The sequence below is a fragment of the Ambystoma mexicanum genome, chromosome 1p (assembly GCF_040938575.1).
Source record: "Ambystoma mexicanum isolate Mex_15411 chromosome 1p, UKY_AmexF1_1, whole genome shotgun sequence".
NCBI lineage: Eukaryota > Metazoa > Chordata > Amphibia > Caudata > Ambystomatidae > Ambystoma > Ambystoma mexicanum.
The window spans coordinates 1,255,437,776-1,255,454,674 of NC_090921.1; the positions used below are offsets into that span (position 1 = coordinate 1,255,437,776).

The 16,899-nt window shown below is 44.0% G+C and overlaps 1 protein-coding gene across 4 annotated transcripts in view; it reads right to left on the reverse strand.

Moving 5' to 3' along the window:
• LOC138452691 (leucine-rich repeat-containing protein 4B-like) overlaps positions 1 to 16,899 on the reverse strand; it is a 1,036,288-nt gene that overhangs the window by 370,788 nt on the left and 648,601 nt on the right. For all 4 annotated transcript variants that reach the window (XM_069605040.1, XM_069605044.1, XM_069605055.1 and 1 more), the window contains exon 3: positions 15,784 to 15,868. The gene's annotated coding sequence lies outside the window, so the exon portion shown is untranslated. The remainder of the gene's footprint in view (positions 1 to 15,783; positions 15,869 to 16,899) is intronic.

Consider the following 16,899-nt stretch of genomic DNA (forward strand, 5'->3'; position numbering starts at 1 on the left):
CAGCTGCTCCCACTCGGGCATGCTCAAAGGCTGAGCATGACTCCCCTACGTTTTAAGCCTGCTAGAGGTTGTGCACTGTAACCGGCTGTGTGTGAAACCTGACCCTTTCATACAGTTTTGTTGTTGTGCATCTAAGTCTTCAAAGTGCATCTGTAAAACAGGGGATTGTTTAGGCTGACATTATTTTGCAATCTGGAACATGTGGAGTTTCATTCAATCACTCTTTTAGCATTACAAAAGGTTTTTTTGTATGTGTCAGGTTGTTCTATATTGTGATGTATGTACTCTTAAGTCATCTTTATGAAACCGAGCATTATTCTAGCTCTTTCAAACAGTCCATGAACACACGTTTAAAACAGGTAGCAATGACAAGATATGTGGTGTCTATGGTACAGAATGGGATCCAATCCCATCTCGCAGAAAGTGTGTGATCCTGGACAATTAATTTGATTTCAGTGGGGCATGTATAGGTTTTCTGTTATGGGGCAGGGAGGCAGAACACCAGGTAAAGATTTGTACTGAAGGGGACAGGGAAGAGGGAAGAGGGTGACAGGTATGTGTATGTTTGTAAGGGTTAAGGAGAAATGATGACAGGGATGGGTTTTGTGTTTGAGAGTGGGGAGGCAGACGGCAAATCTATCTTTTTGCCGGGGTGGCTCTAAGAGCCAAGCCAAGACGTATGGCTCAACTCTGGCTCAGATCTAGCCATGAATTCTTTTGCTCCCCCAGCGCCCCATTCGTTTAGGGACCAGACTGGACCTGCACCTGTAAGGGACCTTAAACACTCCGGCAAAAAAAGGCTGCCAACCTGCTGGGCATCCCCAAATCTCTTTAGTGGGGCACTGACAGTTTTGTGCACGCTCCCCAGTGGTGTCTTTCAAAGATGACTGATCCCTCCTCAGACCATGATGGCACCCCAAAGGGTCGGGGGGCACATCACGACTGTGGGACCTTTCATGCACTCTTCCAGACTCTCCTCCAGGAAGTAGGAAGGTTACAAAATGCCTGAAGTCCGTGGGGTCCTGCTTAAGATTGCACAAGCTTTCATAAAACACAGGAGTGAAGGGAATCCCCTCCCCCTGAGGATGGGGAACAGCCCCATGCAAATGCACAGGTGTTCACTTTGCGGCAAACCTGAACACCCCGTTTCAGGGCCACTGTATCGCCGCAGCCCGGTTCATTGCAGCTCCTTCGCCGCAGCAGGCATTTCTGGGACTGCCGATTTGGCGCGAGGGAGGTTTGGACATGGCTGACATTGCAATCATGTCTACACACCCTTGTGCCACTCGCTGGTGTAGCCAATACCCAGATTTCTAGCAGGATGTGTCTTGTAGCTTCACTTTTTCCATTATATGAAGAGCAGTACAATTCCCAGCACGGAAACTTGGTTGGCTGAATTGCTTAGGCTGGTGGCTGCACTACAGCCAGAAGTCACATGTGGTCACTAGAGATGCTTCTGAGCTCAGCGAGTTAACTGTTGGTCCTGGGTGTTCAGATTATGGCAAAGCTGCTAGAGTCTGAAGAAGTACAACCCAAGCACCATAAAAAAGTATGCAAGGAATACAATCCTGTGTTTAGTTATGGAGGGGAACGGGGCTTGTAAATGAAGCAAAAGGTGGGTGGAAACCTCCCAAATACCTTGAGCTGAGAGCTTTGTCTGCGGGCACTAGAAGCTATATAGGGGTGGCGCGGCACTGTCCACCCGCTGTCATTGCCGAAAACCAAACACCATACATCATATAGGGGGTGATGCTGGGCAGAGCGATTCGTCCGTAATGCAAGTGAACGTGGCAAACCCCCTTAAAGGTTTTCTTTGGGGAGGAAAGGGGGTGCACATTTGACACCTTCGCAGCAAACTTTCTTTTCGCAGGTTAGTTGCTATCCCCACATCGCAATTACTTCCCAGAGAGCAAAACATTTCCCTCGCAAATAAAAATTGAGGCTGCACTCATACGGGGGAAGAGGTGGAGCCCTGTAAAAGCAGCATGGCAAATGGTCTGAAAATGCACTAACGTGTCCCGCCAAAACAGACTGGCGCCGTAACATCCACGCGCCAAACTAGACATGCCAAAACAGGTTGTGCGTCCAAACGAGCATGCCAAATTGCACCGTGCCAAACTGGCTGCGTCAAAATATCCTGCTCCGTGAGCGACCAGCTTGTCCCCTTCAGTAGGGAGACCATATTAAAAAAAAGAAAAAAAAAACGGGACAGACAATAGACATAGAAGTAGGACTAAAGCAAATAAAAATACAACTGTACTCCTACTTCTATGTCACTGGCCTTTTGTGGGGGGCGAGGGGGTGCGCTCACAGGCACACTCCTCTCATTGGAGGAGAGCACCGGGGAAGGGAAAGGGGAGGAAATGGGGGCGTGAAAAGCATTTCACGCCCACATTCGTGCAGGAAGAGTCACGCCGGGACACGATTTCGGGATTTCGAAACAAGTCCCAGTAAAAACCCACCCTTGCAAACCCGGGACAGGGTTTATAAAATAAAAAAACTCCCAGGACGGAGTGCGATTTCCCAGGAATGTCCCGGGAAAACCAGGACGTCCAGTCACCCTACCTTCAGTAATAGCAGAATGGCTCTAGCAACACATAACACAGATGCACATTTCCATTGCACTCCAGCACAATTTATGTAATGTGGCTCCAGCTGTTTCTGAGAAAAGTGCCTTTTAGCCGCCCGTGCCCCAGTGACTACAAAATAAAGTATGAGGTATTCTGAGGTACAGCTTTGAATTGGCGCTTGGCTGTAGATCGGGAAAAATCCATGTATTTGGCTCTGATTACTGTTATAATTATTGAGTCATAGACCAGCAGTTACAGCTGACATTTGAGGAATGTTGACTCAGAACAAAGTCACTTGAACTCGGAAATTGGCACCAGAGAAACTGAACTCCCAATGTTGCTTGCCTTCATATCTTGCTATGCTTCTACTTGAACGCTTTAATCGCATCAGGAGTGTTGGACAAAATACAAGCTTCAAAAGAAAAGAAACGCTAAAGAGTGATGTCTATGAACATGTTAAGTATGTTTATGAAGAATGGAACTCATATTATCAAAATACATGTTGCATTGGGAACACTGTATGGATATGTTATACAATGCAAACAACTGCTGTTCTTCAAATAATTAAAAAGAAGCCTGCTGCTAGCCTTTTGTTGGTGAATTCGGCCTGGAGCAAAAGCAGACACACTTGCAGCTGCTTCACTGCCGGTGTTAGTAAGGGCAGAGACTAGAATTCAAGCTGACCCAGACAGCCACATCTTGGCGCCTTCCCCTCTTGCAAGAAGTTCAAATGTTAATGGCTAACATGGCGTCCCTGGTGCCCCTCTCCTAATGGTCCCCTAAGCCGCTGCTAAAAATCACTTCATTACATCACTGGCACCATTGGAGCAATTAAGTTGAGTGCCTTGTTCCAAGCTAGATCTGTACATGGTGTAGCTTGTGGTACATTTTCTGGACGGACAGAGGGAGGCTGGTGAGCTTTCAGGAGTTATGAAGATGTCTCCCACCACTCCCCATGAGATCAGTGAGAGGTGGCGTTGTCACATGGGCTACCCTCTCGATTAGCATGAGATCAAAATGGATGCTTCCAGGAACAGGTTGTTTGTGATATTAACGTTTTTAAAACATCATGTTGTATAAATATGATTGCAAAAATAAGGAGTGTTTAAATATTGCGCTCTGCTAACAAAATATCTGCACGGTTACACATGTTGCTAAAATATGGATGCCCTGGAACTTAGGGAATAAAATATTGATTATTTTTGTTAAGACCTTTAAGTGAGAGCAGGGAAGGACAAATTGTACAGCCCTTTGTATGTCAGTGGGTCATTAGATATTTAAGAGTGTGACCTAAGAATATGGCAGGGTCACCTGGGAAGAGTTTGCACACTTCTAGAACTAGAAAGTAAGCCAGTCAAGAATTATAGATGTAATAGAACGTTGGTAAACTGTTCATGGGAGTGGGTGAAGGGAGTTTGATCTGTGTAACATGCAAACCGAGATTTGTGGCAGAATACATTTAACTCATCAGGAAAGTGAATTGGGTGTTTTTGGCCTTTTTTTTTGGTCAAATAATAACTTTGAGTGAAAAAAGAATGATTGTACTTTGACAAATTGTTTTGCATTCATAAAAACAACAAAACCCTGAGATCATCCACACAACAGAGTTTTAGGCATAGGTACAACTGGACTACTAAACCTAGAGACAAAAGCAGCTGGCTATGCCAAAACTTTGAAAAAACAAATTGGGATTAAATCACTTAAAGGATAGTTCCGGGACTTTTTTTTTATTGTTCCTACGGTTCGGCCATGTGTTTTTAAGCATAAATCGGTAGATCGTAGAAAACTTTCCTATGGGCCTTATCCGACTTTTCGTCCATTAACGCACTCGAAATCAGCCGCCATTTTGTGATAATCCTATCATTTCCCCCCATCGACCTGGCTCACCTGCGTTTGCGGCACTAAATCAAATCTCCCGCCCCTGAGCCTGACATCAGCAGACGCGTACCGCCCATTTCCCAACGCCAAAGCACGTTTCGTGTCAACAATCGCTGCGCCTCAGCTAATGAAGTGTCGCCATGGAAATAGCAGGACGCCTCTTTCCTCAATAAGTATAAACACACCGTTTCACAACACACAGCAGCAGATTTTCGATTCCATTACTCTCTCTGTGTTACTTTGAGTATTCTGTGACTCTTTCTGTGCTCTGGTCAGCTACCTTCGCCGCTTCTAGGCCTTGTGAACACCTGTACCATCTCTGTAAATTATTTTACTTTCTTTACCACACAATGGCTACAATAATGCCGTATATGTACGAGCCCGAGTACACCGAGGAGGAACTACTGGAAAGGCAAGCACGCGAAAACGATGGGGATTCGGACGGCAGTTGGGAGGACCAGTCAACGGATGAAGAGCCTGGACCATGTCGCATGGACGGCGTCTCCACCTGGTGCACGTGCAATCGGTGCGAGCTAATGCCAACTGAGGAGGAGAACTGCTGCTGCCGTGAAAATTCCGGGTGCTTGGCCTACATTTCGGAAGGCGAGCCAAGTCCGCAATGCATCACCGAGCTGCCAGAGTTCAGGGAAGCCTGCCTCTCACGGACCGTGTTGAGGATGATGATGGTGCTTATGCACGAACTTCGCCGCACTGTTCGTCCGCGTAATCCGAGTAACGAGTAAGAACCCTCTGGTTGTGATGTCAGTGATGCCACTACTATTTCATGGTCGTCCGCCACATATAAAATTACATCTACATATCATTCGAACGCATGTAAATTGGTTCCATATTGTGCATTTTCTAGATAGAATTTTTTTCAAAGCAGAATGACATTTTTTACCTGAATCGACATTGATAAGAAAGTTTTGTCATTTCAATACAGTTTGCATCTTTCTTTTTCACAGGTGGTACAGGCTGGTGGCCTATCGTTGCTTCACTTGGTGGCTTCACGGGAGGCTCGGACACCGCGTTCGGAGAGTAATACCTGCCTGTGCGGTACTTGCCATTAGACAACATTTCCCCAGCGACAGTGGACAATACCGCGGATTTTCCCTGGATGTGCTGCAACCGGAACTTTACAATGTGTAATGTTTATTATTTATGTTCAATTGAAATTAAGATCTAAAATAAAACCCAACATATATTTGAACAATGGTTGTTTTGATTTTTTAAATGAATCTAGTGTGTCTCCATTGAATAGTCTTCCTGTGCCTTGTCTTGTCACACCACATGTCTCCGGCCAGCATCCTCCCTCACGCTGGCCGCCCACCTTCAATCCACATAACCGTTGAACCCATATGCAGCAGACATACATATGTTATTTTGCGGGTTGGCATCAAGCCTCCCGGCCTTGCCTCCTCCCCAAAAATACTTACCACACCACTTTGTTCAAGCATTGGCAATAAAAGGCCGTTGGATTTTATTGATACAAAACATGGTTATAGGTAAATAATCAATATGGTTGATCATAATAAATCATCCTTTTGGGCACCGGGTACAGAGATGACCCCCTCTGGCCCGTGCCGCCTTGCCACCACAGGCCAGCCTGCTGCTGACTAACTGCCTAGGCATCCAGGGTCTCCAGGGTGAACTGCACCCATATATTCTCCTGGGAGGGTGAGGTATTTATAAACTCACCCCCCTGCCTTCCATGTACTAGATCCTGCAGCCTGCCTCTTACATGCAGTTAGATGGCCACTCCTTGGTGAGGCCCTGCGGCAAACGAGTCTTGTCTGCACGACCACCGCCCCAATCCATCCCCCGCCCTATCAAAGGCAGTTCGCACCGGGGTACTTGCGCTGGCAAGTGGAGCTGTCAGGGAGCGATAAAGGCCAAGAGGTGCCAAAGACCATGTACACTTCAAAGTGGTCTATACAGCATGGGTTGTTCTTCCCATGTCTACCTCCAGACCCTGTGTCTCCTGCCAAGCATCCCCCCTCACGCTGGACGCCCCCCTGCAATCCACATAAGTGTGTCTCCATTCACAAGTCTTCCTGTGTCTTGTCTGCACGACCACCGCCCCAATCCACCCCCCCGCCCTATCAAAGGCAGTTCGCACCGGGGTACTTGCGCTGGCAAGTGCAGCTGTCAGGGAGCGATAAAGGCCAAGAGGTGCCAAAGACCATGTACACTTCAAAGTGGTCTATAGAGCATGGGTTGTTCTTCCCATGTCTACCTCCAGACCCCGTGTCTCCTGCCAAGCATCCCCCCTCACGCTGGACGCCCCCCTGCAAACCGCATAATGCCACGACATATTCACGTCATTCATTCACAAACACACCCCTGTTTCGAATTCTTTATAACCCACTTCATATTTCTAATGAGAACTTCTTTGCGCTTTGCTAGTCAACCCGTGAAGGTGCTGGTTATCTGCTCTTCGTCTCTGTGAACTTCCGTGACCACTTCGAGCAAACTCGTCAGTTTGCAACCTGTGAACTGCTCCCTGTTCTACGACAAGAAACTACTCTGATCCCTGCATCTAACTGTTTGTTCGTCAAGGTAAGGCCATGTACCATAATCATTTTGCGTCCAAATTTTTAATTTATATCTATTTGCTAGTAGTCATCAAATTGCATCCATGTTTTCTTTTCGTTCAAGACAGTACATGCAAGGAACTAGTCACATGTTCTGAGTTTAGTCAAATTATTTTTCTATTTTTTTAAAGTTATTCAAATACTTATCCGGATGTGAATAACGTGTATAGTTCCAAGAACCAAAACCAACATTGCAATGAACCTTTTATGTGTCATTTAATTTTTTAACACATTGGTATTCATAGAGAATTGTTGATCTTTACTTTTCAGAACTTTCCACAATGCCTGCCTGTTCCATTGGCGGTTGCCCTTCGAAGACCCATAAAAAATCTGAAGGTACTATAATGCATGTTTTCCCTAAGACAATAGATCAGATAAGAGAATGGGTCCGATATTGCGGATATCCACCGTCTGAGCTTGAAAGTAGAGTCCTAGAAGTCTTTGCGGACAAGAGGGGTGATCGATACCGCATCTGCAGCAGGCACCTTAGCTCAGACATGTACTCCACATCATTGCTAATAAAGAAGAACACACCGCGAGCGAAGCGAAAATTGCTCTCAACCGCTATTCCCACTCTATTCGTCCACATCCCTCCACTGGTGAGTCAAGTTTACGGATTTAGCTCTCGGCCTTGCGGTAGTGTGTAGCATTAGCTAACAATAATTTCCCCATTTATGTATCCACTCAATATGAAGGCGGAAGATTCTCCATCCGTGTCGTTATTGCAGTCATCAGCCACTTCAAGCACCTATCGGGTAATCTTACTTAGCTATTCTGCCACTGACTTGTTTTAGGCATGTAAATCAATAGTTTTAATTTATCGTGTAATTATTTTACCTAATGGTACACCCTAGTACTCGTCCTCCAGTCTTTGTTTTCAGTTATAATTATTGTTATCCAAAATAATGCAAGTACTGTCTTTCAGGGAGATGCTGAGGAGTCCAACGCATTGACGACAACCGTTGATGTCACTCAGATGCTCGAGGTACGTTTCCGGACAGTTCCATCGATGGAGATCATCAGATCTTGCATTCTTGTAGCGTGATTGTTACACACAATGTTTCTTTCGTTTTTAGCCATTGATATGTCCTTCTGTCGTCGCCCTCCTATGTGTCTTCTTTTTTCAATATTGTGTTCATTACTAATGAAAGTCCTATGTTTCAGGGAGTCGATGGAGCATTAGTCCAAGAAGAAGGGGGAGCATGCAGTTACGGGTCGGCGCAATGTTCTACAAGAACATCACCCCTAGTAGTTGATGCAGATCTCTGGGTGGTGACATTTCCAATGATCGAGCAAATCGAATCATATTTAGATATCCATTACTTATTTTAGACAACTGATCATTTGTGCAGGTCTATTTAGATGAGCCGTTGACGCCTGCACAAAGTTTATGTTCTTTTTAACAAAATAGAAAACCATACTAATGCAATTACTGTGTTTCAGGGAGTTGCTGAAGCGTCATCTTCAATAATATCATCAATGGAAGTCTATGCGGAGCCCGAGGTATGGATCTTGACAGTTCCATCTAACTAGATCAACAATGCGTGAATAATTGTCGTTTGAATGTTCTACACAATGCGTTCATTCGTGTTTTGCTATTGAGATGTACATGGGTATTGGTCCCCAAGTACATTTTGTGTTTTCAATATTATTATACATACTAATGAAAGTTCTATGTTTCAGGGAGTCTATGGAGCGTCAGTGCATGATGGATGTGCTTATCATGAAAATATAGTCGTTGCAGCGCAAGAGGAAGTGGAGACATGCACACACAAGTCGGAGCAACAGCGTCCTGATGTTGAAGTTCGAGGCAAGAAAGTTTCAAAGAAAAGAAAGCAAAAGAAGGTTAGTGTCCTGGTCACTATATTATGTTGTTTTTCACTGTTAATAGTTCAATACTGTAAGTTGTGTTTAAACTGAACATCCCTTTTCCAATCTGTCCTCTAGTTGCGAGTGGGTGTACGAACTAGATCTACACAGACAGTGAAGCGAACGAGAGATGTTGCTTGTCAAACCTTTTGGCAGGGACTTGAGACTGGAGATGCATCGTGCCAATGGGAAGAATATGAAGTGATTGACAACGGAGCTATACCACCACCAGCCATTGATAGTGAATGTCCTCCTGGTAGTTCGGATGCAGTCGGAGATCAATTTACAGAATCCACACCCGCAAAAACTAAGACCGCGAGAAAGTTGAAGAAATTGTTTTATTCACCCATCGCCGGAGAAGGAACAGATGTTACAATGGAAGAGAATGAAGTGGACGACAATGAAACACCATCAATATCACTGAACATAGCGGAAGACGATATCAGAGATTCTACCTTTCATGTGAGTGACATGTCCTCAACGTTACAGGCCGAACCAGCTGGGATGCAGAGTGACAGTATAAGGAAAGAGGCCAAATTCATTGTATTCGATAGTTGTTTGATTGATATTATTATTAGGATGAAATGTGGGCATTCGGTTGGTGGGGAAGTATGTGGGGAGCCATTGATTAATGTGACTCGTGCAATTCGAGGCACTAACCTTAAAATACATGCCACCTGTACAAAATATCATCCTTTCTCATGGTCTGCACAACCCATGCTGGGGCAACTGCCAGCAGGCAATCTACTTTGTGCAGCGGCCGCACTTTTTAGTGGTTCAAGTTTTAAAAAGTTAGAGTATTTCTTTCAGTTTGTGGGAATCCATTTCATTGCGAAAACTCAGTTCTACAAATACCAAATCGATTATCTATTTCCAGCCATTAGCGAAGCTTGGAGAATGGAAAAAATGTCTATTGATAGTACATTCGCGGGCAAACGGTTCAGGCTAGCCGGTGATTGACAGTGCGACAGCCCAGGATTTTCAGCCAAGTACTGCACCTACCACTTTCAGGACATGGAAAGTAAGAAAATTGTGAGTTCGGTGGTCGTGTAGGTGTCACAAAGTACATCCTCAGTGGCCATGGAGAAAGTTGGCTTTGTAGCATCATTGCAAGAACTACAATCGCGGGGAATGGTGATCGACCTGATAGCCACGGACAGACACGTTTCAATTGCCAAGACAATGAGAGAAGAGTACAAAAATATAAATCACCAATTTGACGTATGGCATCTTGCAAAAACAATCAATAAAAAAATGTCGGCTGCAGGTAAAAAAAAAGATATGCAAGGTATTTCACAGTGGTCCAAGTCAATCAGCAACCATCTTTGGTGGAGCTCAAAAACATGTGGAGGGTCGTTGGAAATTCTACTGGAAAAATGGCGGTCAGTAATGCTACACTGTAGCAACGTTCACCGCTGGACCACAAACCAACATTTCCACAATTGTGAACATGGCCATTTGTCCACAGAGGAGGCACGGAAGAAGAAGTGGTTGATTCCTTCATCACCCACTCACAAAGCCATTGAAAAGATTGTATTTGATAAAACTATAACAAGAGATTTGAGGGGACTCACGGAATTCTGCCACACAGGAGATTTGGAGGTGTTCCACAATATGTGCCTAAAGTACAGGCCAAAACGATTGCATTTTGGCATGGAGGGCATGATAAATCGGACTCTTCTAGCGGTCTTGGCACATAACCATAATGTTGGCCGTCAACAAAGTAGGACGACCGGAACTTTAGGGACGCTTCGCTACAATAAGGCCTTCACTAAAAGAAGTAAACAATGGGTGATCAAACCAGTGTTTCAGGATATGCAATATGAGTTTATTGAGAGACTTATTGTTGATGTCCTAGATAGGCACATACATGGAGTTGTGAACGAACCTGTGTAGGGGACAACTGCATTGCCACCCAACATTGCCTCTGTTCCATGTCCACCTAAAGCAGAGCTCATTGAGAAATACACATCACGGTTTAAATGATTGTAATTTGATTGTCTGTTCTCTCGAGTCTCCTCATGTTGCAGGCCCATTGAATATGTGTATCTATGTAATGTGTAAATAAAAGTGATTGCTCAGTGTACATGCAATGTGTCTCTCCACCGTTGCCCCTCCCTTCACCGTGCAGTTGTGCGAACCACCCGGGTGTCACATGTGACTTTTCTCTAGAGTCTCCTCATGTCGCAGGCCCATTGAATATGTGTAGCTATGTATTGTGTAAATAAAAGTGATTGCTCAGTGTACATGCAATGTGTCTATCCAACCTTGTTCATTTGCGCATTAAATTAAACCAAACAGTAATATAAATCATTTTTCAAAAAATATAGAATGTCTCCGTATTTATGGTTCTCTGGGGCTGCAAATGCACGCAGACAAAATGCAAAGATGGAGTGTAAATTTCAAGTCCTGTGAGATGGCCTTACACTGAATGTAGCTAACTAGGAATGTGTGCTCGTTCAAAGTGAAGGTCAGCTGCTTTGATTTTTTGCTCGGGTGCCGGAATGGCCCACAACTCAGTATAAGGTTCTATTGTTATTTGACCTTGACAGGCCGGGACCATCCCGAAAGACTTCTTTTTGGGGGTGTGGTGCAATAACGTAAACGATAATGAATATAATTTCAGAACCGAAAGCCATTTAATGTTCGTTCATTAGAAGAAATAACGTCGGCATAGAAGGAGTGGTATTTCGGGGCTGCCCTACGCACAGACACAATGGAAAATGCAAATATAATGTAAGTAACTCTTTAGATGAGTTTATACCGCAATTTAATTACTATACAGTAGCTTTAAAGACGGGTTAAATTGTACTTTTTCGTTCTATGTGGCATATTGTTTTGTACCGCGCACTATCTTGAGGAGAACCATCTCCTTTTATGGAAGCTTCTGCTTTCTCTCTCCCTCTCCCCTGCTACAACTGGTCCACTGTCTGCGACCTCGGTCCTGGGCCCTTCCACTCTCCACCTGCACTGCCTCCCTGTCAACCCCTGCACTGGGGGACTGTCTCAGTATCCTACAGCCCCCCCTTCCCAGCACTTGTTCTGCACTTACCTTGCACTCGCCACCAGCTGGCCCTATGTATTTATTATTTTATGCTACTTACCTTGTACTCCACTTCCACCCTCCCCTTCCCCTTGCACTTTTACCTTCCCCCTACCCCTGCACTTGCGCGATCTGAATGACACCTGGCCTAGTAGGATCGTTGTCTGTCTTTTCCTTGTTCCCCCCCCTCCCTGCCTCGCCACACCTTGAAACACTTGTGTATAGGCACGTTGCAAATGCCATATTATATCATATCAGTGACGAAGTGGTCCACTGGCGCTCAGGCGGCTCTGAAAAAGGCGGAGGAGAGGGGGTGGGTTACTGGAACTGACGTATAATACCCAGTTGCACTGTCCTAGCTATGAAATAATTTCCCGACCTAATATATAAAATGAATAATTTTAATAAAGATCTGATGGTGAGACTAATTTCATTTTTTATGTTTTTAAAACAGGTACATCCTTCATTATTGTATGTGTCACGAGTACCAGACACCGGCGGATGGCTTTTACAACCGCCAGTTGCTTCTCCGCGTGAACAACGTTACCACCCTGACCATTTTATGGGACGATCGCCAAGTACAAGTATGCCCTTACGCGGTACTAATGGCTAGATGCAACATACATACCGTTGTGGTGGCCTAGTGCCTCGTTGTTGGAACAGCCATGCGATTATCAGTGCGACCGAAGAGCTTATTTTATCGTAAACCAACACCCTGTGTACTGCACACGAACATCGCTTGCCTCAAGACGAACTATTTTGGATCGAGAGCAAAGAAAAATGCAAATCGCTGAATATTCTCTAAACATTTGATGTCAAATAAATGTACTTTACAAAATTTACAATCTTGCGGTTTGATTTAAAAGTACAGTTTCATATTCCGAATTGTGGCGCGCTGTGTTGTGAGCTGATCTGTGTTGGTTTCCGGGTTCTGTGTGGAGTCGCGTAGGAGACGCCTAGGCGCGTTTGCCTACGCAGCACAGTCACGTCACGGATAGAGGCGGGGAATATGAATGTTTTGATAAAGTCTGTTTCAGGGGCGGGGGATATGATTTAGTGCCGCAAACGCAGGTGAGCCAGGTCGATGGGGGGAAATGATAGGATTATCACAAAATGGCGGCTGATTTCGAGTGCGTTAATGGACGAAAAGTCGGGTAAGGTCCATAGGAAAGTTTTCTACGATTTACCGATTTATGCTTAAAAACACATGGCCGAACCGTAGGAACAATAAAAAAAAAGTCCCGGAACTATCCTTTAAGTGAACTATTATTTCAAATTATTTCAATTCAATTTTACTACCAATTAATCATAATGTTGAACAGACAAGCAATAAGATACATACAGAAGAAAAGAGGCAATTGCGTAGTAATGGAAAACAAAAAAGAATAGAAAAAGAATTGATAACTGGATGTCAACAGTTTGTGAACAGTAACACATCACAATTTTGAAAAAGCAAATGCAGTCAATGTTATCTGGAAACTAGCGTCATACCTGACACATACACCCACTTATACACCATAAAGGCACCTGACCCAAACACCAAGCAAACACAATACACACTCAGACAATTGACTTTGTTGTGCAAAAACTAAATCTCATGTGCAGAATAATGGAAACAGATTAATGTGACTGCGTCTATTGACATCTATGAAACCCGACCCATGCAGGGTTCCAATAATCAATAATGGAGGCGCACGTGGGAGGGCGCTCCTGTGCTTTCTGTTACTAAGCAGTGGACCGCAACACCTCGCCAAGAGGATAAGGGCTTGAGTGTGACCGTTCCTGTCCTTAGAGTGGCCCCAGTTTTGGATGTCAATCATACTCTTACTCTACACCCGAAGAGAATCCTAATACAGGTCTTGTCACAACATATGTAATTGTTAGATGTGCTTCGCCCTGAAGACGGATGGGTTGATGGCTTACAATCGATAACTCAGCCGAAACTCGAGTTAGCAGCCCAAATAACGTTTCTATATTGAACATTTATTAAGTAGACTTAGCCATGGAAATTGTTGTATGTGCAGCTGGTCGAATCATAGCGCATTATATGGGAAACCCGGGCCAAGGGCTGACATTCAACACAGCCCACCAACGTTGAATTGGGTTAAAATTTCTATTTTGCACATGTCATTGCACATGTTTGCACATTAGAGTTAGGTTTTGTACAGAAATATCAATTGTCTGAGTGTGTGGGCGTATGTGTCAGATATGACGTTAGTTTCCAGATAACATTGGCTGCATTTGTTTTTTTTTTCCAAAATTGCGTTGTGTTACTGTTCACAAACTGTTGACATCCAGTTATCAATTCTTTGTCTAGTTGTTTTTTTTATCTTGTTTTCCATTACTTCGCAATATCTTCTTTTACTTTTCTGTATGTATCTTATTGCTTGTCGCTTCACCATTATAACGAATAAATAATACAATTAAATTGCATTGACAAAAATGCAAATCATACAATAAATATACAGATTCGTAATAATGCATCTAATGATTTGTTTATATATTAATAGAAGAAGCCATTCTCTATTTTTTGTATCAAAAATAACAATACATTTGTACATTTGTAACAAAAACAAACTGATAGCCGCCTTTGACCGGAACAGGTAGTTGGTTATTTTATCTTAGGAATGTTTTTTTGACCCAGAATGATTCCTAGGGAGCTCTACCTCTTGGGTTATTATGTCTGCAGGTAGGGAGCTATAGCTTAATGCAGGAACGTGTCCTGCTAACATGGCATGTGTCGCTTCTATGGCAACTGGTCAGACATCACCTGGCGTATTCCCTGCCCTGAGGTATTTCAGTAGGTTGCACATGGCATCTCCTTCTCCCCCTCAGAATGCAATCCATCCTTCTCAGTCTGGGGTTACAGGGCAGTGGCTGCTCTGATGGTAGTTAGTGGCTGTATGTGAGTGTCTGCTGTTGATATACCCTTCAGAATGCAAGCATCCTTCTCAGGCTAGGGTTGCAGGGCAGTGGATGGTCGTATGGGTGTTAATGGCATCCTTCTCAGTCTGGGGTTACTGAGCAGTGGCTGCTGTGATGGTGGTTAGTGGCTCTGTGTAAGCGGTTGTTGTTGATGTAACCTTCAGAATGCAATCCTTCCTTCTCAGTCTGGGGTTACCGAGCAGTGGACGCTCAGATGGTAGTTAGTGGCTCTGTGTAAACATCTGCTAATAATATTCTCAATATTATTTTGGTATGTTTGGGATATTACATACTCGATTGTTTTCATACATTGTCAATGAATAATGTGCACAGAGGTGTTGTGCACAATGTGAAAAGATGAATATTTGGATCGCTTTTAGTGGTTATCTGGGGTAAATAATGTTAGCCATGATTTTACTGGAATACAATGTTTGCTTGAATGTGATAATGGGTGTGTGCTGTACCATAACCGTGCATGCTGGCTTGAGGGTATCCTTGGGTACCAGGATGTTACCCGTTTTTGGGATGCATCCTTCAGGGGTGGGGATCACTGATTCTATCATCCAGCTTTTGTTCTGAGGTCTCTTTTTACCTCTTTCTAAGGGGGCAACTGAGTCTTCTGATTGGAGGATCTGTTAGTCAGACTGCCAATGAAAGATTCTCTTTGAATGTTCATACTATTCTTTTCATGTTGGAAATGCAGGACTTCAAGTACCAGAATGCAGAGGAACAAAAACAAAAAAAACGGGACATCGCTAGACCTCTGATTTTAATACTCAGATGTACTGAGGCACAAGTAGACACGTACTGCTTTGAGGGTTGGCAAACTTGAGGAAGATTGTACTTTGTATTGCTTTAGAACATTTCAAGAGGAGCAGGTGGCGTCCATTTTGCATTTTTTTACCTGTTCTTTGTATTGTCCACTGCTACACCATCCATCGCTACATAATTCTGCTGAAATCTCCTCTCTCATGGCCAGAAACATCCACCTGAAAATAAAGGAAGTGCCTCATTATGAAAGCCACATGGAGTAGAGGCCTCAAGAAGCGCTGGCTGGTATGGATGCGTCCTGATTATCTTAACATCTGCCAGTAGAGTCTTCTAAGCAATCGCAATATACATTCCTGAAGCACTATAGCTTTCTATAATTGACCCAAAGAGGCAGCTGAGTGGTGAGTTAAGTGCAGAGGTAGTACTGAGTGGCACACTAGTGCCATACACAATGGAGACGTGCACCGATGTTCAGGCATATCAAACCCGTGATACAGATAGTTCCTTCAGGGCCCGATTCGTAGAATCTTTTGCACGGTTCAAAGTGACTTTTCACTGCCCACACAAACCCTGATTCATGGAACTGTGCAAAGTGTATTTTTGTCATGCAAAGTGACTTTCAAGGCAAAAAGACACTTTGCAGTGTTGCATGAATCAGGGTGTTTGTTGGCAGTGCTCAAAAAAGGTAGCAGGCGGCCCTCTCCAGAAAGAACATGGCATAATTACTTATTCTGGGGTTATTTCCCACTTTGAGAGTTTGCATCCATTGCTTTTTGATCCCTGTACCTTTCACAGATGGGAAATATTCATTTGCATATCAATCATTGTCCGGCCCACATGCAGTGCAAAAAAATCCATGCATCAAACCAAGAGTGTCCAAGCCGGAGCTAGACAGGCCTGCAGAAAAAGTGGTATTGCTTTTAGGCAGGGCTAAGCGCTGAAAAGCCAGGTGTACTGGGGCAGAGTGAATACAGGTCAATGGAACTGTGTTGCCATCGCTGATTGTGTTACCTACCGTTCAACAGGTTTGTGTATTGTTTTCATTTATTGAGTACAGCCGTTTTTGTGACTGCTTTCTGTGAAGAACGTAAACTTCTTTGAATATTTTGATATCCGTAGCATTGTGATTTCTTAATACGCCCAATTTGAAATTGCAGATTAAACTATAGGTGTTAAAATATAGGTGTTCTAAAAATACCACCAATGTAAGAGCAGAAATAGTCTTGTTAGTGTCCTTAATTTACTGAAA